The 26,265-nt window shown below is 42.2% G+C and overlaps 1 non-coding gene across 1 annotated transcript; it reads left to right on the top strand.

The window, feature by feature from the left end:
• Positions 1–3,800: 3,800 nt before the first annotated feature.
• Positions 3,801–3,875, top strand: Trnas-uga. Its single transcript has one exon. It is a non-coding gene; the product is annotated as a tRNA-Ser (tRNA).
• Positions 3,876–26,265: the final 22,390 nt, after the last annotated feature.

The raw sequence follows: 26,265 nt of genomic DNA, 5'->3' as shown, positions 1-26,265 counted from the left end.
CTTGAACATACGAGGGCCGTTCAGAAAGTAATGTCCGACAAGTCGCGAAATGGAAACAACAGTGATAATCCAATGAAACTTCGCAAATAAGCGTTGGGCAGTGTCTCTAATATGCCTGTCGATCACGTCGCCTCGCTCTTTTCAGTTCTGAACACACAGTGACTTGTAAAGATGCGCAGAACGATATTGTGTCCCGCCAAATGTGGGTGCCCGCTGCGAGGCTTCACCTGATTTCATGCAACCCCACATTGAGAGTTGGCAATACTCCCTTAGGATTTAAAGGTTGGCTACAGCGCGGATACACAAGCTCTGGTATCTTAAGATATTGTTGTCGCGCTTCGCAGCGCACGGATTAACTAGTGGCAGTTTGGAAGCCAGTGTAGGAGCCCGCCTGCTGTGGTGCGCACGTGTGTTGGGCGAGGGGTCGTCGCCGAGCTGCCGTACTGCCGTGTCCGCCAGCAGCGACACAGGATTTGGTACTGAGTTGATATTTTTTTGTAATTTGCAGTGCGCTTATTAATTTAAAGAAAAAGGTTTGTGTATGTGCGTAGCAGCAGACGGTAATTTTGATAATGATAGAAGTTGAATTCTTAAGGGAAACATTGTTAGGCGAATAGATTAAGTATTGGCTTTTGTCATTGATTTCTTTTGTAATTGTCAGGGAATTGTTTCACTATGTATTTAATTGAGAAGTATTTCAGTCTGTCTCAAGAGTTTGATTAATTTGTAATGCCACTGGAGGCAGATGTACATACGAAGCAATTGTTCAAAGAGCTTCTAGCATTTTGTTAATTGAATGAGAAAGAATCGCTTACAGAATATAGTTTTTTAAAAAAGGAATTACTTGTTTGAGTTATCATTTATCAAGTTTAGATGTGACCAAACCCTTTCTCTTGAATTATATGTAATTGTAGTAAGCAGCAGCCGCAGCAACAGCAGGAGCCGCCATACAGAACATGCATTGCACTCAGCATGAATAATAGGTTTTTTTATGTTTTTGTTAAATGATGGAATGCAGCAGATCAAGCAGTGGCAGCAGAAAGACCAAGTAAGTTATCTGTAGCGCACAGAACCAACAAAAAAAATAAAGTTTAGGCGATCTCTGTAATAGTGAATTTAAGAAGAGTACAAGCACGAGATTTTCAGGAGAAAACACGAGATAAGAAGAAAGAGCTCGCGACTTTCAACATAATGTAATTTGTCATGCATTCCCTTCTTCACGACAATTCTCGGCAACACACGTCAATGGAAATGAGGACGCCCCTGCAGAGTTTTCGATGGGAAGTGTTTGGTCACCCACCAAACAGTCCGGACTTGGCTCCCTTGATGATCATCTCTGCTCACATGAACCGCTGGCTATGGAGACAACATTTTGCCACATGCTGCAGACCAACGTAGAGAAATAGCGGAAAGCACAGGCGGCTGGCTTCTGTGACGAAGGTACTGGAAAGCTGGTACAGCGCTACGACAATGTCTAAGTCGAATCGGCCACGATGTAGAGAGGTAGCCGACAAATGTAGCAAACTGTTGCTAACAAAACATTTTTCATTTTCACTGTGGTTCTCATTTCGCGGCCGATATGATCTCACTTTCCGAATAGCCCTCGTAAAACGTATGATTCTCAATCTTGCAGGTTGTCCTATTGTATTTGACCATGAACGGGGCCTGTGCTCTGTCCTTAACACGGTTGCAAGGGGTAGTCGTGGAAATAACAGTGTTATGTATAACTGTGAGTGCGTTATGGCGCAGCCAAATTAATTCCGACGTGGAAAAGTTGTTGGAGCTCGTTTGGTGGGTTCTTACGTAAGCCGAAGTGTTTGGTGTTTCAAGACGGACCGTATCGAAGATTTATACCACATACAGGAAATGTTGAAAAACATCACCCGCTACGTCGCAACGCGACAAAAGCGTACGTGTTGACTGGTAAGTGACAGACGGCCACTGAAGAAGCTTGTGACTAAAAGTAAAAGGGTGGCAGCTGCAGAAGTCAGTACAGAACTGACTGTAGCGCTTATGAGCAGCTGGCCGATGTGGCCGTGCGGTTCTAGGCGCTACAGTCTGGAACCGAACGACGGCTACGGTTGCAGGTTCGAATCTTGCCTCGGGCTTGGATGTGTGTTCTGTCCTTAGGTTGTTAGGTTTAAGTAGTTCTAAGTTCTAGGGGACTGATGACCTCAGATGTTAAGTCCCATAGTGCTCAGAGCCATTTGAACCATTTGAACCAATTCACGAGCATTCTCAGCACCAAAGTAACACGAAGGGATTTTAATAAACAGGGACTTGGTGGGGAGTTGGAACTACTGATCAGTGATGCAAATGCCGGTAGCAGTAAAACGTGTTGCCGAAGCCACAAGCAGGACTACAGAGCATTGAAAGAAAGCTATTTTGTCGGATGAGGTTTGTGTCACACTGCTTCCAACTTCTGGCCGAGTTTACGTCTCTAGCGTGAAACGTGGAGGGGGTGGGGGTTCACTATTGTTTTGGACTGCCACATTGTGGTTACTCTGCCAAGGATTAAGTGATCTTTTGGCTGATTAGAGCCGTCCTACGCTATTGTATAAGCTTCTCAATGGCAATGTGCTCCAAGATGACCGATTCCTTTTTCAAACAGTTCGCAATTGTCCAAGACTGCTTTTGTGTGCAGAATTGCCGCACATTCCCTGGCCACTGCAGCCACCAGAGCTCGATGTTGTTGAGACTTTGTGGTCTACTTTTGAGAGGAGGGTGCCTGATTGCTATCCACCTAACTCATCGTTACCTTGCCACTAGTTTTCCGGAAGAATGGCATAAGATTCCCTTGAAAACCATACACGAATTGTATGTACACATTCCGCGATGACTGGAGGTTTCTCGTGTAAGACCCCTTGAAAACCATACTGGACCCGCGTGTATTCATTTCGAGAGACTGGAAGCTCTTTCTGACTTCGTAAAATTAACTGAAAGAAAAGCAAATCAGATGCCAAATACAGATTCATTGGGAGGAAAGAAAATGTAATTCATGCGCGAATACCAGGAAGATGATAAATAACAAAACGTTTCCGTCTGAGAGTGTTGCTCCAGCGTATATGCAAAGTAGTGCTTCTCCGGTGTTGGTATATAAGCACCGACGTGTAAGCAAGGGATTCCTGTGGCATTCGTACCTTTTCGACGCGTATGCGGTAAATGCGGAAATGTGATTTATGGCAACGTTATTAACAAATGCGTCCAAACAGGACCTCCGTGCTGTTATTCTCCTCTGGCTGCCGAAGGATGAACACCACCAGACGTTCATAGGAGAATAAAGAATGTGTATGGGGGCTGTATGTCTGTCTCTGTCTGTACAATGCGCAAAGGTCCCCATGTCGTAAATGTCGTAACGCAGGAGTTGCGCCAACTCAAGTGGGAGCCACCCGAGTACCCGCCCCATACTCATGATCTCTCCTCATGCGATTATCATCCTCATCTCTCCTCAAGCCATTATCACACCTTCGGTTTCTTAAAAAAAGCATTGAAGGATCGTTGATTTTTGTCGGAGGAGGATATGTAACAAGCAGTTACGGATATCTTAACGGAGCAGGACACAATGTTTTTTAACCTTGTGAGTCGCTGGGATGTTTGCGTCGGTGATCACGGCAATTGTGCTTGATTGGCTTACCGATTCTGTGCTGTACGGCCTTCGAACGGAAACTTTTTGAAAGCCCCTTATATAAAACTTCCTGGCAGATTAAAACTGTGTGCCGGACCGAGAATCGAACTCGGGATCATTGCCTTTCGCGGGCAAGTGCTCTGCCATTAGAGCTGTGAGGACGGGTCGTGAGTCGTGCTTGGGTAGCTCAGTTGGTAGAGCACTTGCCCGTGAAAGGCAAAGGTCCCGAGTTCGAGTCTCGGTCCGGCACACAGTTTTAATCTGCCAGCAAGTTTCATATCAGCGCACACTCGGCTGCAGAGTGAAAATTTCATTCTGACCCCTTATATAATTTAATAACTCTTCAGCAATAAATTTATTGATGCTAGCTGAGCAACAACGCTGCCCAATATGCCCAAAGAATAATGCTAACGCATTCCATGAACTGTGCACCCTAGTTCAAATGGCTCTGAGCACTATGGGACTCAACTGCTGAGGTCATTAGTCCCCTAGAACTTAGAACTAGTTAAACCTAACTAACCTAAGGACATCACAAACATCCATGCCCGAGGCAGGATTCGAACCTGCGACCGTAGCGGTCTTGCGGTTCCAGACTGCAGCGCCTTTAACCGCACGGCCACTTCGGCCGGCAGTGTGCACCCTAGTGAATCACCAGTGGTTACTAATGTTCAATGCACCTACCCACGTGGATGGGAAGCTGCAAATGAAGGGGTCAGGAGTTGTTAAAAAAACAGTATCCTATAAATCCACAGTTAGTATAAAAAGCAGAAGCTTTGATGTTTGTGGGAGGGGAAGAAGGTGGAGGACTGGGTACTGTATACTCGTTTCTAAACAACTCGCACATGAGCATATTTCGCTTATTAATTCTCACATGAAATGGGGAGGGAACTTCAGGAGGATAAATCTCAAGTTGATATGATGGCCAGTTATGGGAAAACATGTTTCACCCAAAGTGATCAAAAGAACACATAGGTTGCAAACTGAATCCAAAATCTATAAGAATCAAAAATCTAATAACCGAAAAAGCTAGATTACGAATCCAGTATGGAGGGCGAGGGGGGCCTTTGTCCATAAGACAACGATCCTCCAAGACCCAAATATTAATGGGTCAACATTAGTACAACTCTAACTCCTCTCTCTCAAACCCCACCCTATGGGGAAAGAGGGAGAGTTTTAGTTTTAGCGAATCAAAATTTACGAAGTAAAAAAGTATTTTTTATTTATCCGTAACCACTTTCCACGCAAAAATAACATGGATTTTCTTGAATTACGGCGCCAACTACCAAGAATCAAAACAAATGTTCAGGACTAAATGTACCAAGCTTTTTTGTGTAGAATCTCATTCTGCAATAAAGAATGGGGGTTAACATTTTAAACTGTAAAGTTTCTTATCGTCCCCATCCCCAGGAGGCTGGGGTGGCGGGCTAATTTTAGCACCAGCAGATGTCCCCGTCGTAAATAATCAACTTTGGATTCCACAAATTTTTTCGTGTGAAGCTTATTTTTCGAGTTATTCTGGTTTGTCAACTTAAAATTTACACCCTGTATAAAACGCGTACGGGATACGAGGAAAACAGTGATTCGTTGTAATGCGGGAACGAAGCAGTTTTTCTGACGTCGAAACAGGCATCATTATTGGCCTTCGTTCAAAGGTGAAAACATATCTAAACATCTAAGTCTGTAAACTGTTCGTATGGCTCCATTGTTAAAATATACTTCAAATGGTTCAAATGGCTGAGCACTATGGGACTTAGCAGCTCTGGTCATCAGTCCCCTAGAACTTAGAACTATTTGGACCTAAGGACATCATACATATCCATGCCCGAGACAGGATTCGAACCTGCGACCGTAGCGGTCGTGCGGTTCCAGACTGAAGTGCGTAGAACCGCTCAGCCCCACCGGCCGGCTTTAAAATATACTGTGTGTGGCAATATGGTGGTACCCAAAACCGGTGCCGAAGTGTACCTGATGCACCGCGGGCCATAGATGACAGGGATGAACGACGGTTGCTGAAATGTGTATCAGCGAATAAATGTGCAACTGACCCCTCCGACGAACAAGGAGCTATCAACAGTGTCTCCTCAATGACCGTTCAGCGAACGTTGCTGCGTATGGGCCTTTGGAGCAGGCGCCAGATTCATGTCCCATGGTGACTGCTGTTCATCAACGACAAAGGCTGGAATCTGCGCGACAATACCGCAACTGGACGTCCATGGAGCGGCCGCAGGTGGCATTTTCAGGTGAATCACATTTTATGCTTTATCGTACTGTGTACGACCCTGCCTGAAACGATCGTCGTAAGGGTACAAGATGGAGGAGAGAACGCTGTGGTCTGGGAATGTTTCCGTGTCATTCCCTGGATGATTTCGTCAGTTTAGAAGGCGTCGTAGATCAACGCATGTATGCATCTGTCCTTGGGGATCATGTCCATTTCTTTTGCAGATTGTCTTTCCTTGTCACGATGGCATTTACCAACAGGACAATGCAACGTGTCAGTCACACAGCTCTCAGTGTAAGTGCGTGGTGCGAAGAGCACCATGATGAGTTTGCCTTTCTCGCGAAACGACATAATGTAAAAATCACGGCAGTTGGTTCTCATATGGAGGTTTATATGCGCCCTTCCTATATGCCGTTCATGAACGAAACAGGATACCGGAAGTACATTTCGTTACTCTGTGTAAGGTGGCTAGCGGAGTATAAATATAGATGTAAATCAGTAATTGTCGTTACCTCATTTGTCAACGAGTCCATCTATTGGAGCGAATGCTTCTTAGGTTTCTCTACTGGTGGGGAGACGCTCAATGATGGTTGTTTAATGTTTCGGGGCTGTTTACTGCAAAATGGCTCTGAGCACTATGGGACTTAACTGCTGAGGTCATCAGTCCCTTAGAACTACTTAAACCTAACTAACCTAAGGACATCACACACATCCATGCCCGGGGCAGGATTCGAACCTGCGACCGTAGCTGTGGCGCGGTTTCAGACTGTAGCGCCTAGAACCGCTCGGCCACTCCAGCCAGCCGCTGTTTACTGCAACATGACAGTTAACACCAGAATGGAGACCACAGAGTGGACGAAGTGAAGGAATTCTGCTGCCTTGGGAGCAAAATAACTTATGAAAGACGTAGCAACGGGGACATAAAATACACATCAGCACAGACAAAGAGGCCACTCCTGGCTAAAGACTTATATTAGACTGTGCAACAGAATTAAAGGATCACTCGTTCGAAACCCCATAATTGTCTCCAATTGCGACGCAGAAGCTTGAAATTTGGCTGAAACGTGTGTACAATCTTTCTCAGTAACTGGTTCCCTGCTCGTGACCCTCGGGCTCGACCACGCTTCAAACAGCAAGTTGTTGACATTTGCGAAAAAAAAAAGGACAGAGCTCAGATGTTCATGTGACGTGTAAGATGAGTTAATGACGTCACATTGGTACCAAATTTCACCATTTTTCTGCTAGATGCCAACGGGGACGTGTCACGCGATCTATGCTATTGTAAATATAATACTGACATTAATGTATATATTTTAAAATATTTTTGTTCCATAATAATTTTGAAAAATTAAGAAAATACTATAACGAGAGTAAGCTTTTGTTAAGTGTATCTATTTAAAATAACCTCTTTGACGTAGGTGGAATAAATGTATTAAAACATATTTTATACATAATTATTTAATATTTCAAGTACAATTGTAATTAATTATGTCAATTTTGTATGTATATGCTGTCATGCAATTGTAGATGGTTCATAATTAGGGCTTTTGTAAGTAGAAGTGTAAATTGAAAAGGTGACGGGATCATAGGTAGAACGGAACTCCGTCCTGTGGTGGAATAGAAAAGGTGGTGGGGCCCCAGACAGAAGGTAGCTGCCCTGCAAGTGGTGAACACGCATTACGTTGGTCAAGCACTAGAGGCCCCGAATTTACCTGCAAGACTGGGTTTTGGCCTCGGACGTGTTCTACATGATTGGCGCAGTACGGCAATAAATGAATAGCTCAGAAATTTGCAATTTTATCGTCACCACCAAGAGGAAAGCAGAGCTAAGTACATCAAGAGCCATACCTGCTCAATGTTACTACACAGCACCGCCTCACGCCACCTTCGACATCAGTAACAGGCAAAGTACTTTATTTAGAAGTGTATGACAGTATGAACCATCCATCTCCAATCAATGGAGTATAAGTGTTAAATGTACCTTTGTGTTTAACCGCAATTTTCCTATTTCATTTACCTCAGTAGGGTCCTTACCTAAACGAATTTATTCTGAGTATCCTGATGTTTATTGAAGCTTGAATAATAGTAAATTACTGGCAATAGCACGGTTTTGGTAATAAATTCTGAAAATCATTATTAAATACTAAAGGGCCACCGCTTTGAAAATCATTATTAAATACTAAAGGTTGCACGTATCAGTTTAAGGGCCACCGCTTTGCGTGACCATGAGGAAAAGTTTTCAACAGTATTTCTGAAAGTAAAGTAACATAATTGTTTAACTGCAACAATCTTAACAGTAATTATTCGTGTTGCTTCTCCATGTCAAAGAAAGCCAGACAAATATTGGTGTTAGTAAAACGTTAACAAATAACAGTGCTAAAGAAATGAAATTTAGTCGTGTTAAATGATAGTTTTGGTCATATGAATGATAGCTATAAGTTTAATATTTTTTTGTTTTCTTGTTGAAACATATGTATGTCTTCTTTAAATAATTACTGAAGTACAGTGATAAATTCCATAAGTAACAGAAAGTGGGATTAATAGTACTTATTGCCAAGGGACAGTAATAAATGGAAGTAGATATTTATTCAGTGTCGAAAATTGACTTCATCTTTTTGGATAGACACTGTGCCCGATTTGGGCTGGCGGCCGTTTTATTAAGCGAACCAGTTTATTGTTACAACAGGCTTTGTCTGATAAAAGGTTTCCAAAAGTAATTATTCTCACTAATTTTCCCCCAAACTGTATGATTCGGAGAAAAATAGTTCGATACTTTACCATTAGGGCCAGTGACCTTTCAAAACCATTCGACGAAATTTGAAAGTGATCAGATACGGGAAAGAGTACTTATGATTTTTCTGCCCTCATGTTTCGCGTCCTCCTGTGGCGTGATTGGGTGTGTGTGTGTGGGGGGGGGGGGGCGGGGGAGGGTATGAACGCCGTCCCCCAGAGAACCAGCGTGAGGGTAGGCAACTGGAATCTGACGGCGACGGCTTCGGCCACTAATAAGAGAACCGCGTGGTTTAGCGTTGAGTGTTGCGGTACTGACTTCTATTTCAATGGCATCGAAAGAAGAGGTAAAATGTAGTGAAGAAGGGTTGTGTCAACCTTCCCAACATGCAACACATGCATTTTGCAGAATCGTGTTGAAATTTAGTGCCAATGTGACATCATTGACCCACCTTACCTGTCACAATGATCTTTGAGCTCTAGCCTTTCTTCCGCATGTGTCGACCCGTTGCTGTTAGAAGCGACAGAAATATCAAACTGCCACCTCGCAGTGACACAGTTAAGGGTTTCCGAAAAAGTGATCCTTTAATTCTGTAGCGCAATGCACTATCAAACATTGGCCTTAATTTGCTGAAAAATATCTTAGAATTAACGTTTGGAGCACAACATTGTAAGGAGGTGAATCTTGGACTACGGGAAAATCAGAAAATATGAGAGTCGTAGCGTCTGAAAAGTGATAGTATAGAAGGATGTTCAGAATTAGGTTGACTGGTAAGTTGGGAAATGAGATTCTCCACAGAACTGTAAGGAGAGGAACATGTTCCACAGTACTTGAGGAAGCTGTAAAGTGTGAAAGCTATAAGGAAAGACACGGAATGGAATATTAAAAAAAATAGACGACATTGGGTTCAAGTGCTACTCTGAAATGAACTGGTTGGAACACGAGAAGAATTCCTGACGTGACGCTTCAAGCCAGCCAGAGCAGTGATATTCGAAAAAAATCAAATTGGAGCGTATAAGTTTCGTTATGTGGACTAAGCCACGCCACACAGTTATAACTGAATGACACCTGTTAGGGAAGGCAAGATGTCTTTTGTTGGTGTGGACGAATGAACGAACTAGTAGCACCGGGGGGTCTCTACTGGTAACTGACGCGTTTCGATGGGTAAGTTTCTGTCATTGTTCGTGCAGAAGACAAATTATAATTGGCGCCTGCGGGATGTAGTGGGCATTTATACATTACATTATGTTTGCGTTACGCAAAAAAATGTGTTTATATATATACACCAAGACAAAAATAAAAAATTCGCACCACAAAAGAATTATCTGAATAGGGCGGAAATCTATAGATGTACGTCTACGGAGAAACAAATGGTTACAGTTTTAGAAAAATTGGATGACTTCAAGAGAAAGAACTTCAGTAACTGATGAAGTCAATAACATGTTGGTCCACCTTTCGCCGTTATGCAAGCAATTATTCGGCTTGCCATTGATTTCTGCAATTGTTGGACTTGGCCAAGATATGGTTTGGCAAACAAGAAAACAAGCAGTAGAAACTCCGGAGGAATGGGCGTGGGCATTATCTCGCTAAAATGTCAGCCCAAGGTATCTCTACACAAAGGACAATAAAAAGGGGCGTACAATATCGTCGACGTACCGCAGTCGTGTAAGGGTGCCGTCGATGACAACCAAAGGGGTTCTGCTACGAAAAGAAATGGCACCCCCGGCCATCACCTCTGGTTATCGGGCCGTATGGCGGATGACAGTCAGATCTCCAGACACGTCTTCCGCATTGAATCTCTTTGACTGGGATACGATTGTCTTCAGTGATGAGTCCCGCATCGAACTGAGCCCCGATGACCAGCGAAGACGAGTCTTCCTTACAACGCAGCTGTACGTCTAACTTTGAACATAGCAGCTAGGGTTCAGTGATCGTGTCAGAATTATATTAGAACAAATGAGCCCTCGGTCACAAATATTAAGTCACAATTGACTAGGTTTCAACGCTACTAGGAGCGTCGTCTTCAGAACTATTCTAAAACATAATAGGTCTGTAAGATATTAATAAACTTAAGTGTGTACAGACTGGAAAGAGATGCAGTATTTACAAGTCACATTAAAAAAAAAAAAAAAAAAAAAAAAAAAAAAAAAAAAAAAAAAAAAAAAAGAGAGAGAGAGAGAGAGAGAGAGAGAGAGAGAGAGAACCTAAGCCGGAAAGGCGACGTCATGAAAAGTTGTAAGTAAGATAAGATGGCGAGCCGCTAAGGGCTGCTCGTACCTGAGTAAACACGGGTTGCAACAAAACTGAGGTGCCCACGTTAGAAAGTGTGGGCAAGAAAACATGGAGTTGCTACGAGCGCCATCTAGTAGCCGCAGAAACAACTAGGCTACTGTACATTCAAAATTAGACACATGAAATTGTAATGAAGCTGATTCAGGCATAACGTAAGCACTAATAATAATAAGATGAAGTTACATATTTATCTGCTTTAAACAGAGATACATTTTGTAACGTAAAAAAACAAACAGAGATACATTTTGTAATGTAAAAAAACCTCAGTTATGACATACAAGAAAACAGCAAAGATGTAACAGGAAAATAACATTTCGGCAAACTGCACGAGGAAATCTGAATCAAAGATTAAGCAACGGCTTTATACAGTCGAAAAAGTTTTTATTTTGCAGCTGCACCTGTTCGTTGAGAATGAGGCCATCATGATGAGATAGATGTTTGAAAATCTCCAATTCCTCTAAAACAATTAACCTACGCCCCTTCTTTTCGGTATGCAGAATATTGCTATCGCTAGTGGGTTTAGGCACGTGTTCAGTAATTAAGAGATGATCGGCAAAAGATGAATTTAGGGGACTGGTGCCGTTTTTTCTCAAAAGATGTTGTTTATATCTGATGGTGAAACCACGTCCAGTTTGCCCTATATAGTAGGAGGAGCAGTTATCACAGACGATCTTATAAACGCCAGAACTTTCTGTAGGGGAGCGAATAGATTTCAAATTATGAATGAAGTTTCTCTTCAGATTGTTATTAGTAGAGAAGGGAACACTGCAATTGTATTTGTTGAGAAGCATGCGCTGAATCTGATAGGAAATGGGTCCTACGAAAGGAATAGAAAAACTTTTTTTTGGTTAACTTCGGCGCGTGAGATGTTGAGCGTAGTAGTTCTTGTAGTTTCCTTTTTTACGATATCGTCCGCTCTGTTAGGCGTATACTCATTATTGACTGCTATGGTTTTAAGTAAATTAACCTCCTCATTAAACTTTTCTGTTGAAAGTGGTATAGAGGAGGCTCGGTGGACGGCAGAGCGAAAGAGGCCATTTTTTGAGACTGTGGATGAAAAGAGGAAGCAGGCACGATTTGGTCAGTATACGTTTCTTTTCGAAAAATATTGAAAGTGATGTTATTGTCTTCTACTGTAAGCGTCAAGCCTAAATAATGTAATTTGCGGTTTTCGTTTTCGAGTTCAATAGTGAAAGAAATTTTTTCATGGAGGTCGTTAAAAAGTTTAAATATATGATCAATGCTATCGGCGGGTCCGTTATAGGTAACTAGAATATCATCAACGTATCTTGTGCAAGAGAGGATACCTAGTGAAGCGGCTCAGAAACGGTTAAACAGCTTTTTTTCCAAGGAATTGATAAAGATGTCGGCAAGGATGCCGGCTAAAGGGTTGCCCATAGCGAGCCCATCAGATTGCTTGTACAGTTGTCCGTCGAATTCAAAGTAGTTGTACTTGACAACAACATTAATGAGATTCATAAAATCGGTAATTGTTCATCTGATGGATCTTTTTTTAAAGTGACGTAAATTTTCTTCCACAATGATGAGCGTCTCATGTACCGGGACATTGGTATAAAGATTTTTAGTAACTAAGGAAAAGAGCCTCGTGTCTGAACTGCATACTAAGTTTTTAATATTTTGGACCAAAACGTAGCTGTTGGGAACGGAATAATTATTTTCGAAAACGAAAGATTTTTTCAAAGTTTCGTGTAGAAATCGGGCCAAATCGTGATATGCGGTATTCATGCTATTGGAAATTGGATGTACTGGATGATTAGGTTTATGAATTTTGAACTGGGACCGAAGTTTAGGGTGCTGTACGCCGACGATATTCTATTCCCCGTTTAGTTACCCTTCGTGGCAAGCCATCCTGGGCTTGCATTTCAGCAAGATAATGTCCGACCGCATATGGCGATAGTTTCCAGCGCTTGTCTTCGTGGTTGCCCAACCCCACCTTGGCGAACAAGGTCACTGGATTTCTGCTCAACATACAACGTTTAGAGCACTACGGAGAGCGCCCTCCAACTAGCCTTCGACTTTGACGATCTAACGCGCCAGTTGGATGGAATTTGGCAATATGTTCATCACGAGTACATCCAATACTATCAATTTATACCAAGCAGAATAACTACTTGAATAATTACCACAGATGGACCAATGCTTTACTGAGTTGATCAATTTGTGAAGCTCTGCTTCTTTAATAAATCATGCAGATATTCCGAAATTTTAATCATTTGTTTCTCTGTACATGTGCGTCAGATATACCAATTTCGATCGCACTCGGATGATTTCTTCGTGGTGTATCTTTTTGTGTGTGAGTGTATTTTAAAATGGCTTGCGTTCCCTGATATAAAAGAAGATCTTCAGTTACTTACTTCACCTTCTAAACGGTCGGCTTTTCTTTTTTTACTTTCTAAAGCATCCATGTTTTCCCTCAGGATCCAAGCTATCTCAACACCAAATTACTTCGAAATCAGTTCAGCATTATAACTATGGAAATTTAATAAATTTAGTACGGAAGTATGGATCAGATACATTGAGAAATGTATAAGTATTGTTTAATATTATTACGTAGAACATTTTCACAAATACGAAAAGTTCAAAAGTGAAAGAGTGAATAGTAACTCAGAGAGTAATTATTTCTCCGTATGTGGCGTTATATTCTTCAGATCAGTAAATATCTTGTACTACATACTTTCTAATGTTGCCTATGTTACTCCTCAGCCTTCAGCATACCAAACTTCATCTAAATCGGTGCGGCAGCTTTGTCGTAAAAGCGTAACAGACATACTTTCTCGTTTGTAATTTCAGTATCTTTTGAAATCGAGTGAATCTTTTCCGAAACACCTTTATTTCCTTTCTGAGCAAAGTGTGACCAAGCGCTATCACGTTAGGGGCCGATAGGCCGTGTTGCCATTAGAGGAGAAACTGCGCCCTCCCCGCAGAGGCAGGAAGCGGAGCAGAATGTAGCTGTCGTGTTGGGAGGCTGCAGCCCTCGTGTGTTGGCGCTACACCCGCTTTCCGCAAACTGCGAGGAGCGCCGATAATTCTTCGGCTGCGGTGCGCTCCCACCTGGGACCGGAGGCGCGGTAAGAAATCTGCTGGTGCGCCGCCGCACAAACACGCGAGCCCCTGCGGGCTTATGTACACAGCCAGGCGCCGACGCCTGACAGCTGGATAGATGGCGCGCGCCGTGGCGCCGGCTGGGTGCGAGCGGCTGCACGCGGCTACCCGCGCAACACGCCTCGCGGACCGTAGAATTACTGCTCTCATACTCCTGGAGGACTTCGCGCGTTTCCACACAACACCTATGCATTAGTGAAGAAACCGAAAGTTCTGCTCTACTCATTTATCTTCTACACTTTACTTCGCACCCTTTTCTATCTGCAGGTCTCTCGCTACCACTTACTGTCCCCGTATTTTACACTACTGGCCATTACAATTGATACATCACGAAGATGACGTGCTACAGACGCGAAATTTAACCGACAGGAAGAAGATTCTGTGATATGCAAATGATTAGCTTTTCAGAGCATTCACACAAGGTTGGCGCCGGTGGCGACACCTACGACGTGCTGACATGGGAAAAGTTTCCAACCGATTTCTCATACACAAACAGCAGTTGACCGGCGTTGCCTGGTGAAACGTTGTTGTGATGCCTCGTGTACCATCACGTTTCCGACTTTGATAAAGGTCGGATTGTAGCCTATCGCAATTGCGGTTTATCGTATCGCTACATTGCTGCTCGCGTTGGTCGAGATCCAATGACTGTTAGCCGATTATGGAATCGGTGGGTTCAGGAGAGTAATACGGAACGCCGTGTTGGGTCCCAACGGCCTCGTATTACTATCAGTTCAGATGACACGCATCTTATCCGCATGGCTGTAACGGATCGTGCAGCTACGTCTCGATACCTGAGTCAACATATGGGGACGTTTGAAAGAAAACACCCATCTGCACGAACGACGTTTGCAGCAGCATGGACTATCAGCTCGGAGACCGTGGCTGCGGTTACCCTTGACGCTGCATCACTGGCAGGAGCGCCTGCGATGGTGTACTCGACGACGAATCTGAGTGCACGAATGGCAAAACGTCGTTTTTTCTAATGAATCCAGGTTCTGTTTACAGCGTCATGATGGTCGCATCCGTGTTTGGCGACATCGCGGTGAACGCACATTGGAAGCGTGTATTCGTCATCGCAATACTGGCGTATTAACCGGGCGTGATGGTATGGGGTGCCATTGGTTACACGTCTCGGCCACCTCTTGCTCGCATTGACGGCACTTCGAACAGTGGACGTTACATTTCAGATGTGTACGGTCCGTGGCTCTACCCTTCATTCGATCCCTGCGAAACCCTATATTTCAGCAGGATAATGTGTCCAGTGCCTCGTGACGTCTGCTCCACACTCGAATGCTACCATCAGGTCTTACCAACTGAAATCGGCACTCTTCTGATCAGACCACGGTTTTCCAGTCGTCTACGGTCCAATCTACATCCTCACGAGTCCAAGAGAGGCGCTGCTGGCGATGTTACGCTGTTAGCAAAAACACTTGCGCCGATCGTCGTCTCCCATAGCTCCCATAGCCGCACTATTCTTAGAGTTACACTGACTTCTGCGGTTATTTCACGCAGTGTTGCTCGTCTGTTAGCACTGACAACTCTACGTAAACGCTACTTTTCTCGGTCATTATGTGAAGCCCTTTGGCCACTGCATCGTCCTTACTGAGAGGTTTGAAAGAATTGAAAAATTGAAATTCTGCAAATTAGAATTACGGCACACTCTTGACGCTGTGGATGATTGGTTATCGAATTCACTAACGATCTCCGAAATCGAATGTAGCATGCATCTAGTTTCAGCTACCATTCCGCGTTCAAAGTCTGTTAATTCACGTCGTACGGCCATAATCACGTCGGAAACCTTCTCACATGAATCATCGGAGTACAAATGGCAGCTCCGCCAAAGCACTTCCCTTTTATAGCTTGTGTACGCTATATTACTGCTGTATGTGTACGTGCACAATGGTATCCCATGACTTTCTTATTTCACTGTATTTTTATTGTGACTCTTCTTCTTCTTCTTTTTCTCCTTTTACCCTTTCCGTATTAGGCTAACTGTGACCGTTTACGGTTCCCACCTTTTCCTTAGTAAGCTAGGGGCTCTTTTCTCCCATTTGGGTTTAAAGTTATTTATCTGACGTGGTAATCTCTCGGGACCCATTTTCTGTAGATGTTCACTGCATTTATTTTCCTATCATCCGGTTCTTCTTTCATGCTCAACATTTTCAGCTGCTTTTGAATCTTTTCATTTAATATTTTGTTTTTATTTTTATTCCCTTCACCGCTCTAAGAAAACTCGTTTCCAATACTTTCATTTGTATTTCTTTTCTTTTATTCAATAACCACAGTTCACGTCCATATAACACGATTGACAACGCGTCTGTTTTTTTGAATTTCGATCGCATTTATTTCTGTATTTTATGCGTTTAGGTATTGTTGATTTTCGTAGATACTTCCAAATCTACTCAACATAATCTGCATACGCTCTTCGTATTCCTATGATATTTTACATCCAAGATTAAAATATTTTACCATTCTACGGTTTTTCATCAACCACTATCTTAACTCTCACTTAATGTTTCCCACAAATGCCATTGACTTGGATTTCGTAAAAGGTATTGGATACATGCGGAAAGTCTCTAATAAAATGAAAATTACTTAATTTCGAAATTTCTAACAACGTAACTTTGAACATTGGCAGTATTAAATGAAACAGATATAGTAGTGGAAATGCTAACTCACAGTGGCTATAAATTACATGCCGAGAATGTGTTTACGTCTACTTTATTTCACTGTGCGCAGTAAGGAAAACGCCTTCTAAATGAGTTCTGTAATTAGGCGCTCATAATATCTTGCCTGCAAGGAACGCTTCGTTCCATTCTGTTCTGTTTTGGCGTAGCTGCCAATGACAAAGCTGTTGCGACATAATAAGCTAAAAGAGAAAATTGCTGCGTTACGTGCTGTAATTTACCGCTTGTCAAGGAGGACAACACCCTATTCACTTGTCGTCTGTTCAGTTGCTAACAATGTACTTAATAGTCACTGCATTCAAAATGTGTGTCATTTAATAAAACGAAGAGGATGATAATAAGTGAAGAATATAATGAAATCAGAACTTATGTAATTTTCTAAAAAAGCTAATTAACATTTAAACTCCTTTTACTAAAATTACTTACTTTTGTAGCCCTATCATAAACACCAAGCATTACTGAAGTACGGGATTGCTATCAGTTTTACTTTCACACTGTTAAATCAAAACCTCCTTTTAACCAAAGAGAAGTGTATGGGAATTACTAACAGCTTGGACGTATGACTGATAAATCGTCTGCCTTATCTAACACTCGACATTACTAAAAAGTGAAATGCAACAAACTACAATAATAGCTAAATGTACTCAAAGCAATGCGACAAAAACATTTTGGTTGCTGAGTCATTTATGCGTCAAACTCTCCAGTAATATTCAGTTCTTAGATATTCTGCATTTCTCAAATTTTTTTATCTTTGAAAGAGAACCACTAGAGCTCCTCAGCTAAGCCAACCGCTCACCGTCACAGCTCGTCCAAGATTTGATTACGACTCGCTCTTCGCGCCACTTCTTTTCTGCCTACCTCGCGTTATTTTACTCAAAGATAATGTATCTTTTCATGAGCCCAATCTTCACAAATGAACCTATGGAAGTTAGTTTTGGCAATTTATCTGTTGCACAAATGACTGATAATACCGTACTATGGAAAATTATGTCTCATTAAACTGATACGTTACAGTAAATCGATACGTACAAACACAGTCGACCAACTCTTTTCACAAATAAAATTTCTTGATGATACAAGTGACAGAAAATGTATTTCCCTAAGATTCTACTATAATACAAGTCAACCGATCTGTAAAACGTTCGCCGGCCGGGATGGCCGAGCGGTTCTAGGCTCTACAGCCTGGAACCGCGCGACCGCTACGGTCGCAGGTTCGAATCCTGCCTCGTGCATGGATGTTTGTGATGTCCTTGGGTTAGTTAGGTTTAAGTAGTCCTAAGTCTAGGGGACTGATGACCTCAGAAGTTAAGTCCCATAGTGTTCAGAGCCTTTTTTTTTTTTTTTTTTTAGTTGTGAAACGTTCCTATATCGTGCAAAGTAGGTGGCTTTCTCCATACACGAATCTTCCAGTATTTTCTTATTACGCTCTGTACATTTTTTATTTTGTTCATAAATTCATTTTTGCTAATCATCTTCTCTTGAAAAAAATCGATGTAAGGACGTCAGCATATAGGAATGATTTTAACTTTATCAAATTGTTTAGCTGCATCCCACTGTTTATTCGAGAATTCTATTTTTGAACATCCTGATCAGTGTAAATATCGAACAGCGTAGGGGAGAAACTATAGCCTTGTCTCACCCTTTATTTATTTATTTGTATCCAAGATTACGGATGTTTCTTTATACAGACATTTGATGGCTGATTTAAGCTGTTCTCCATTATTCTGCATAACTTTTCTCTAGCCGCATTATCGAAAGTTTTCTCGAAATCTGTAAAAGTAATTTGTGTGTCTTTGTTAAATTCTCCCTGCTTTTCCACAAGATGTCGTAAAATAACAGATCATCCTTTTCTAATTTCGACCCTTCCCTCATCCAGCAAACACTGTCATATTATTTCTAGTCGTGTCTTTAAAATTGGCGCCTGGTGTTGGTTAACTCACGATGCACAATATATGCGAGAAAACGGCGCTCAACAACCTGTGGCAGAGCTGTTAACCACGCTCACTTTGTTCATGGCCCTTACAGTCACCTCAACGCGCAAACTTAAGACGGAAAATTTCAGTTTGAGCGCTATAAGCAAACTGTAGTTTCTCGCTTCCACTGGTTACCTAAAACTCTCCTCACAATGGCTACAAGAGATGGCGGTTGTCGCTGAAACAACCCGTTTTCGGATATATCGTTTTTTTCAGCGCCATTTTAAAGTGATTGACAAACCACTCAAAATTCCTGTTATTTCCCATAATAAGCATAGAAATCTAACAAAGACTGAAAAGTTTTGACTCAGTTTCAAGATAAACGGAATGAAAATTTTAAATTAAATAGGCAAATGGAACTTAGTTCGTCCATCGTTCGCTGCTTTTCTCAAAACGTGATAAGTGGTTGACTATGACAAACAATCAACATTATTGATTCAAATTTTTTGAAACTCTGCCCAAAACTCATGTTGTAATTGGTGATCATACCACTATTTGGACATTACGAGTAGTCAGTGCTAAAAGGTGAAAACTAAAGCTGAGGACCTCTATTTTTCGTGTTAATTTCACCGCTGGGTCAATAAGCAAATAAAGGATTGCTATGTAGACACAGGTATCAGATCAGCTGCTTTCTGTTACAACACTGTACTTCACCAGTATCGCACTTCGTAAAATACTTCCAGACTAGGAATGGTGCCATTCTGTAGTGCATCTGATGTTCGAAGAAGGCAGTGAGAAACTACCACAGAGACCAAATGGGGCAAGTCTTGCACACTGCAGGTAGACGCATACTATCTAACAGGCCACGCCACATGGTAACAATTACAATCTAGTCTCAGCAATGCGGTACAATTCCTATGCCAATGTGTTTGTTTATTGCATTTTTCAGCATTATCATTAATATATGGTACTTCTCGTTATTCGCGTTTTCTATAACAAAGCGATATCTTAGAGCAATACAAAATTTACTAATAAAAATTACTCGTTCCTTAAAAAAGTTTTGTCTGGAAGCGAAAAATTTTAGCACGGCTGCTATAGTTAATTGAAATTTCGTTTTTTTACCGTATATTAGTAAAAAAATAAAACATCTGTCATACACGAGACTAAACAATCACCTAAAAATACTGGTTATTCAGAACTAGAATTCCGGTATCGGCTTTAAACGGCCAGTTTTTCGTGCCCTTACTGGCTACACGAACTGCCGCGTTACCAACCGATAAGTAGGCTGTAGGCGCCACATCCAGACTCCAAACGAAGAATGATAGGTAGGACAAAAAATAAGAGTAAGGGAAAAAAATTAAATATGATGATGGAAATGGTGTGGTAAAGAAGGCTATTATAAATTTAAATAATTAGCTTTAAACGAGTTTACTGAATAAAATATTAACCAAGTGATTTTCATAAGATTTAGAAACAAAAAATTAAAAAGCATGTGACAAGATTCAATTCCTGACCTTCTGCACGCCAGGAAGAGTATTTTAACCACTCTGCTACACCACCGTCCAGCTTTTCACTGTTATATGTATGGCTTTCCGGAACTAGACGCAGCGATGATTTGCTGCCTTCAAAACGTTCGGCCTCACGTACGGAGCTAATCTAGTGTAGGCCCATCTCTGTGATGGTAATTCTGTATGTTCCTACGAATCACGCTTTGTGCGAAAGGATCCAGTAGTGTTTCGTTAGAGCTGAGTATGAATGCTGTGCATTTCGTTAGCAACGTTGTGTGTGTGTTATCACATCTGATGAAAGAAAACCGGACGAGGAATTTGAAGTGAACCGATGTCACGGCAGCTTGGCAGCAGCGAATAGTTCGGTCGCGACGTTGCGCGTCTGATTGGAGGCAAACAGCTCCAACCCGTCAAGTGTCAACCAACAAGTACTTTTAAACAGACTATAGTCAGAAGTCAGGGAAAAATTTGTAACTATGACAATATCTGAAAAATGAACCAGAATCAAAGAATAACCCTACCGCTGCTGAGTAAATAAATAGTCACTCGTATAAATTGCTCTCTGTCTTATATCAATAAAGTTTCTAATGAAGTTCAAGTTCAAATCACCACAGTACAATTTGTAATCATTCAACACAAGCAGTACTTTTACTTCTAAATTACGAAACACTTCCCACAAATTTCCAGTTCCACATCTTTATACTTGATTCTAATGAATACATCACTGCACCACTTAACATACGTAATTAGTTCTCAATTAAAGATAGTATGTGAGAGTACGTCCACAATCCTAGCTTCGCGCTATATGGATTAGTACATGAACATGCGACCTGTCCCTGCTTCCCACTGGTAGCACTAGGTATGTCATCTACCACTGGACAACTTGATTATATTATACACAAACCTGCCTCGGGAATCATTCTGTCTCTTAGTGAAAACCGTGTCAAAATCCCTACATTAGTTTCTAAGATAGCCTTCACACATAGACAGAAAACCGCGCGCGTGTGCGTGTGTGTGTGTGTGTGTGTGTGTGTGTGTGTGTGTATAGGAGGGAGGGGGGGGGGGGGGGGAGAGGAAAGGGGGGCTGTAATTTGTAACACGTATACGTTCTGGTGAAGCTTTGCTGCTCTCGGTATTCGCGGCAGCTGTTAGTTTACTACTTACACCGCCAGTTACCACCTCGTCCTCTCTTGCTGACCGGCTTGTAGCTCCCGTCATTTCCTCAAGATGTTACTTAATTCACCAATTAAGTATGGAACAGATAAAAATACATATATTTTACTCTCCTCATTACTTAACGGTAATAAATTAAACATAAAAATCTTCCCCGTGACAAGTCTATCTGTTAGTGAAAAAGAATAAAAATCCATAGAGTAGTTCGTTAGATTAGCCACAAAATACCGAGGAAAACTGCAGCAAGGACTTTAGTTCGCAGTATCTACAGAGGAGAGAGAGAAGACACAGGTAGAATGGATAGGCACCTGCTGCAACAGGTGAAATTGTCAACAATACTAAAAGCAGCAGTAGGCAGACGTGAAGGTTTTATAGGAAGGGTGAATCCTCGCTTGTTTATTCATACATGTTTACATTCGTGAGAGGACTAGTTGCTTCGACACATTTTACAGTTACTTTCATTTTTGAAACATTATGTTGCAACCAGATGATAGCTGACTGGTCTAAGCCGTTTGTGACAGTGCGAAATGGTCATTTGACTGTAACACACAAATCGTGAAAATAAATAAAAATACCGAATAAAAGACACAGAATAACCAAAAACAAATAAAATGTACCAAAATGCACAGAACGACAAATAGGCAAAACAGAGCGAGCTAGCAAATTTAATCATCTTGCAAGAACCATACTGCAGAATGCCGTTGAAAAGTTTCTAATAGATGTAAGAGTTAAAAGATATAAGGATCTTAGTGTTTCATTAAATGTATCTACACACGTCAAAAAAAGTTTTGCATCACCCAGGTTCCCAGAACTCCTGAAAATTGAAGTTGACTGTGGATATCGTATCACAGATACAGTCCCTCTGACTGTTCAGAGATGTCACTAAACCCGCCCAAAGATGTAAATAACCATGCATGAGCAGCGCCTGTTAGACGGAGGAGGCCCCGACAACCGATCAGTTCCAGTCACTCCACCAGGAAGGAGGTACACGGCTCATTTTGTCTGTAGTTCAACCATATGTAGATGGTCAATACCATGGTTAGGCTCTCAACAAGAGAAGCGTCCAGGCGTCTCGGAGTGAACCAAAGCAATGTTGTTCGGACATGGAGGAGATACATAGGGACAGGAACTGTCGATGACATGCCGCTCTCAGGCAGCCCAAGGGTTACTACTGCAGTGGATGACCGCTACGTACTTGTTCTCGCAGGAATCCTGACACCAACACTAACATGATGAATAAAGCTTTTCGTGCAGCTACAGGACGTGTAACAACTCAAACTGTGCACAATAGGCTGCATGATACGCAACTTCACTCCCGATATCCATGACGAGGTCCATCTTTGCAACCACGATACAATGCAGCGTGGTGCAGATGGGCCCAACAACATGACGAATGGACTGCTCAGGAGTGGAATCGCGTTCTCTTCACCGATGAGTGTCGCATATGCTTTCCATCAGACAATCTTCGGAGACGTGTTTGGAGGCAACCCGGCCAGGCTGAAGGCCTTAGACACACTGTCCAGCGAGTGTAGCAAGGTCAAGGTTCCTTCATGTTTTGGGGTGGTATTATGTGGGGTCGACGTGTGCCGCTGGTGGTCGTGGAAGGCGCCGTAACGGCTGAAAGATACGTGAATGCCATCTTCCGATCAATAGTGCAACCAAATCGGCAGCATATTGGCGAGGCATTAGTCTTTATGGTCGACAATTCGCGCCCCCATCGTGCACATCTGGTGAATGGCTTCCTTCAGGATAACAACATCGCTCGACTAGAGTGGCCAGCATTTTCTCCAGACATGAACCCTATCGAACATACCTGGGATGGACTGAAAAGGACTGTTTACAGAGGACGTGACCCACCAACCACGATCTACGCCGACTCGTCGTTGAGGAGTGGGAAAATCTGGACCAACAGTGCCTTGATGAACTTGGGGATAGTATGCCACGACGAATATACGCGTGCATCAATACAAGAGGACTTGCTACTGGGTATTAGAGGGACCGGTGTGTGCAGAAATGTGGGCCACCACCTCCGAAGTTCTCGCTGTATGGTGGTACAACATGAAATGTATGATTTTCTTGAGCAATAAAAAGGGCGGAAATGATGTTTATGTTGATCTCTAATCCAATATTCCTTACAGGTTACGGAACTCTTGGAACCGAGGCGATGCAAAACTTTTTTTGATGTTTGTACAAATAGAAATAGATTTCTAGAGGAGCAAGACTAAAATACTATATCAAAATGGGAAGACCTACATATACATGTGAATACTTGACGGTAAATTGTAAGCTGGACAAAACAAGGATATCTGAAAGACAGTGTATTAGAAAAATCTCTTCTTTCTCCGGACATTATCCCATATCATCAGGGGGGCCGGGATATTTATCTTCATTTGGGAGTGTTGGTAGCAAAGGGCTGCCGGACGCCCTTTCTGTGGTCACCCATCCACCACTTTCCACCCCCATCCCTCCGGCCCCACCGACCTGTGAAGGAATTTGTGAACCCCATATACTGTTATTCCATGTGACAGTGTGAGAATGTTTTTCTAAATGTTTGCTAATTGCGTCACTCAGGTGGGATGGGGGTACCAGCCCGATATTTAACTAGTACAGATTAGCCGAAACGGGAGCCCTCTTCTTTAATGCGCCGGGCGGATTTGACTCGAGTCCGACGCGCCTCCCCGAATCCTGGGAGCCCGTGCCAAAGCGCACGACTGTCCAGTCGGGTCGCTTAGTAGAAAAATAAGGGGTGCAATACAAAATACAGATCTTTGGGATATAACAAGGAGATCTACCACAATATATAGAAAATATTCAGTAATATGATAAAGTGAAAGTTAATTTCGAATGAAAACGGGCTAATAGAACACATTATTCCTGTTTTCTGGAAAAAGAAACCAACAATAGAGTGAATTACGGAAATGATAAAAGATCAAGAAGGAAAGAACACCAAATAATCGGAAGCAGCACAGAGAAACTTCTTAAGAAATGGCTCTGAGCACTATGGGACTTAACATCTGTAGTCATCAGTCCCGTAGAACTTAGAACTACTTAAACCTAACTAACCTAATGACATCACACACATCCATGCCCGAGGCAGGATTAGAAACCTGCGACCGTAGCAGTCGCGCGGTTCCGGCCGGACTGAGCGCCAAGAACCGCTAGACCACTGCGGCCGGCGAAACTTCTTAAGAGTAAAATACTAATTTCAGTAGGGTTTCGAGGCGAAAGAAAGAAGAAAACGGAACTACACAGCCAGAAGAAAGGAAACAACATCTACATATACATAGATACTTTGCATAACATATGTAAGTGCTTGGCAGAGGGTTCATCGAACCACCTTCACAATTCTGTATTATTCCAATCTCGTATTGGGCGCGGAAAGAATGAACACCTATATTGTTCCGTACGAGCTCTGATTTCCCTTATTTTATGGTGGCTATCTATCTCCCTATGTAGGTCGGTGTCAACAAAATATTTACGAATTCGTAGGAGAAAGTTGGGGATTGAAATTTCGTGAGAAGATTCCGTCGCAACGCCAAACGCCTTTCTTTTAATGATTTCCAGCTCAAATCCTGTATCATTTCTGTGACACTCTCTCCCATATTTCGCGATAATACAAAACGTGCTGCCGTTCTTTGAACTTTTTATATGTACTCCGTCAGTCCTATCTGCTAAGGATCTCACACAGCGCAGCAGTATTCTAAAAGAGGACAGACAAGCGTAGTGTAAGCAGTCTCCTTAGTATGTCTGTTACATTTTCTAAGTGTCCTGCCAATAAAACGCAGTCATTGGTTAGCCTTCCGCTAAACATTTTCTGTGTGTTCCTTCCAATTTAAGTTGTCCGTAATTGTAATACCCACGTATTTAGTCGAATTTAGATTAGAAGTTGAATTTAGATTAGACTGATTTAACGTGTAACCGAAGTTTAACGAGTTCTTTTTAGCATTCATGTGGATGACACACACTTATCGTTATTCTGGGTCAACTGCCACTTTTCGCACCATTTAGATATTTTTTCTAAATCGTTTTGCAGTTTGTTTCGATCATCTGATGACTTTATTAGTAGATAAACGACAGCGTCATCTGCAGACAACCGAAGACGGCTGCTTGTTTCTATTGATAAGGAACAGTAAAGGGCCTATAACACTACCTTGGGGAACGTCAGAAATTACTTCTGTTTTACTCGATGACTTTCCGTCAATTACTACGAACTTTGACCTCTCTGACAGGTAATCGCAAATGCAGTCGCATAACTGAGACGATATTCCATAAGCACGCAATTTCAATAGATGCCGCTTGGGTGGTACAGTGTCAAAAGCCTTCCGGAAATCCAGAAATACGGAATCGATCTGAAATCCCTAGTGAATAGCGCTCACCACTTCGTGTGAATAAAGAGCTAGTTATGTTTCACAGGAACGATGTTTCGTAAACCCATGTTGATTGAGTGTGAATGGACCGTTTTCTTCGAGGTAATTCATAATGTTTGAACACAATGTGTGTTCTAAAATCCTGCTGCATATCGACTTTAACGATATGGGCCTGTAATTTTGTGGATTACTCCTACTGGCTTTCTAGAATATTGGTGTGACCTGTGCTAGTTTCCAGTCTTTCGGTACGGACCTTTTGTCGAACGACCGGGGAGAAGATGAAGTATTTTTAATATCCTCAGACGGCTCTTGGCTATTATTCATAGCTGTCATTTAGTGTGTATTGAACAAAAACATGAATGGGACTGCTTTTTGCTGCGATTTAATATTCGAACGACAGGTAAGTATATCGCGCTTAGCCTTTTTTCTTTCCTTTTTCTTTTTTTTTTTAAAGAAACCGAAATTCTTAGGCATCTATCGATCTCTGGCATTCAGGTTGTTGTAGCAGACGGACGTGTCTGTGTGCTCTACCTCTAGCTATTAATACTGTGAAAATGCAGTTATCATCCACAGTAATTAACAGACCCGGAAATGCTTCGCAGTTGCTAAATATGTATGAGGAATGGAT

This window comes from Schistocerca piceifrons, chromosome 7, assembly GCF_021461385.2.
Source record: "Schistocerca piceifrons isolate TAMUIC-IGC-003096 chromosome 7, iqSchPice1.1, whole genome shotgun sequence".
NCBI classification, from domain to species: Eukaryota; Metazoa; Arthropoda; class Insecta; order Orthoptera; family Acrididae; genus Schistocerca; species Schistocerca piceifrons.
Note: the sequence above shows the minus strand (reverse complement) of the source record. Positions and strands in the feature narration are given on the sequence as shown.